Source organism: Schistocerca americana, unplaced genomic scaffold (genome assembly GCF_021461395.2).
Source record: "Schistocerca americana isolate TAMUIC-IGC-003095 unplaced genomic scaffold, iqSchAmer2.1 HiC_scaffold_666, whole genome shotgun sequence".
Lineage (NCBI taxonomy): Eukaryota > Metazoa > Arthropoda > Insecta > Orthoptera > Acrididae > Schistocerca > Schistocerca americana.
This window is the reverse complement of record NW_025726419.1, coordinates 1-2,500: the sequence shown is the minus strand read 5'-3', so window position 1 is coordinate 2,500 and position 2,500 is coordinate 1. Positions and strand designations below refer to the sequence as shown.

Here is a 2,500-nt window from a genome sequence, read left to right as displayed (position 1 = left end):
AAAGTTATTCAGAGTCACCAAGGCAAACGGACCGGACGAGCCGACCGATTGGTTTTGATCTAATAAAAGCGTCCCTTCCATCTCTGGTCGGGACTCTGTTTGCATGTATTAGCTCTAGAATTACCACAGTTATCCAAGTAACGTGGGTACGATCTAAGGAACCATAACTGATTTAATGAGCCATTCGCGGTTTCACCTTAATGCGGCTTGTACTGAGACATGCATGGCTTAATCTTTGAGACAAGCATATGACTACTGGCAGGATCAACCAGGGAGCTGCGTCAACTAGAGCTGAGCAGCCGGCCGCCCGGGAGTGTGTCCCGGGGGCCCGCGCGAACACGCAAGCGTCCGCTCAATTATTCTGCAAACAGGAGGAGGCTGAGCTCCCCTGCACAATACACCTCGAAACCCTCTCAGGTCCCGGCGGCGCGCAGCGCCGTCCTAAGTACTTGGTCGGGTTCGAGAGAGGCGCAATCGCCCGGAGTTTGGCGAGTAGACGCTTTAGGTGCGACCACCCGTGCTCCCAACTGAGCTTGCCGCTGCCGACAGAGGCCCGGGAGCGTGCTGTCGTGGCATTGCCGGCGGGAGACAACACGCGCCACCTACGGTGGCCGGCAGCTCCAACGCCAGCGCCACAGAAGGACAAAAGCCCCACTTGGGTGCCGAAGCGAACTCTCCCAGCACAGCGCACGCGCCAACACGTCCGCACAGCTGCGATACAAACCACCTGCGAGAACCGCAGAGGCGACCGAGCAGCAGACGGCGTCGCGGCGCCGAGCGCCGGGCGGCGGCGCATCCTCAGCGCACACAGTCCTCAATCGGACCAGCACACTGCAGATGTCCACCGCGCTTCGCACCGGGCCCGCGAGGACCTACTTTGGCCGCACGGCGCCGCGTGCAGGGTGCGCCGGCGCGCAGCTGCGCCGCCTGCCGCCTCCGTCGGCCGGCGCGCCTGCCACTGGCCGCCCCCACCAGCCGGCTGTAGCGCGTGCGCCCACGCACCGCGCGGCCAGCACGCCGGGAGGCCCCCCCTCACCGGCCGGGGACGGTCCCACCCAGCCACCGCCGCGTATCGCTTCACACCCACATGCCATTCACGTTCGTGGGCATGGTGGGTATCGCTGAAACAACCGGTTGGTAGCTCAACCGATCGTCGCCATCACTGATTCACCTCTAGCGAGAACAACCGCACCACAACCGTTTACCAGTTGTTCATTTGCGTAACGTCACCAGCAAACGTAGACGTCCATCGCCATTTGCAAATTCAACGATTGTTGCATGCCTGTGTCAGGTGTCACGACACACTATGTCTGCCCACATACACGCAACAACATGTGCACGCTTCGCGAACACGTGGAAGGTGGCCCCCGTACGTATGCGATGTCCATTGCGCGAACGACTGTCAACCGGCCTCTGTCGCATGTCGCAGATGTGGAACGCAGTGCACCATGCTATCACGGTGTGTGAGAAGAGACGACTACGTCTGACAACACGCGCCACTACATCAACAGACGGCTCATGCTGATCGCCATCCACGGCATACCATACTGCAATCCAGCTCTTATAGGGAGACGACACGTAGCTGAGTGCACAATATTTGGACCGTATGGTTCGCCGTTGTTGGCGCAGTCGTGGTACGGTCACACATGTACCACGATGTATCATTCAGTACATGAGGACCAATGTGCAGTACAGTGTGTGATTTGGACGTACAACATCAGCGGACAGTTGACACACGCCGTACCACAACGTAGGCTGTGCTTCGCCATGCAAATGCCAATGAACAACTGCGAAGGGCATTGAGCATGTACGTCCTGCTGCCATCCGCATTACAGTGTATAGCTGCAAGGTGTTTAACATGAAGCGATACTCTGGGGACCAGGCAGTGCGAGTAGCAAACTATATTGCGGGGGTTGCAGTTAGGCAACACCACACTAATTTAACGCGTCGTATGACAATTACAGAGCAGGTTAAGGCCCAACGTGTGTTGGGTTAAGGCCCAACGTGTGTTGGGTTAAGGCCCAACGTGTGTTGGGTTAAGGCCCAACGTGTGTTGGGTTAAGGCCCAACGTGTGTTGGGTTAAGGCCCAACGTGTGTTGGGTTAAGGCCCAACGTGTGTTGGGTTAAGGCCCAACGTGTGTTGGGTTAAGGCCCAACGTGTGTTGGGTTAAGGCCCAACGTGTGTTGGGTTAAGGCCCAACGTGTGTTGGGTTAAGGCCCAACGTGTGTTGGGTTAAGGCCCAACGTGTGTTGGGTTAAGGCCCAACGTGTGTTGGGTTAAGGCCCAACGTGTGTTGGGTTAAGGCCCAACGTGTGTTGGGTTAAGGCCCAACGTGTGTTGGGTTAAGGCCCAACGTGTGTTGGGTTAAGGCCCAACGTGTGTTGGGTTAAGGCCCAACGTGTGTTGGGTTAAGGCCCAACGTGTGTTGGGTTAAGGCCCAACGTGTGTTGGGTTAAGGCCCAACGTGTGTTGGGTTAAGGCGCAACGTGTGTTGGGTT

The 2,500-nt window shown here is 57.6% G+C and overlaps 1 non-coding gene across 1 annotated transcript in view; it reads right to left on the bottom strand.

Moving 5' to 3' along the window:
* The window catches only part of LOC124588924, a 1,910-nt gene extending 1,635 nt beyond the window's left edge, over nucleotides 1-275 (bottom strand). The window contains exon 1 of the ribosomal RNA XR_006975844.1: nucleotides 1-275. This exon is cut by the window's left edge and continues 1,635 nt beyond it. This is a non-coding gene — a ribosomal RNA (small subunit ribosomal RNA).
* Nucleotides 276-2,500: the final 2,225 nt, after the last annotated feature.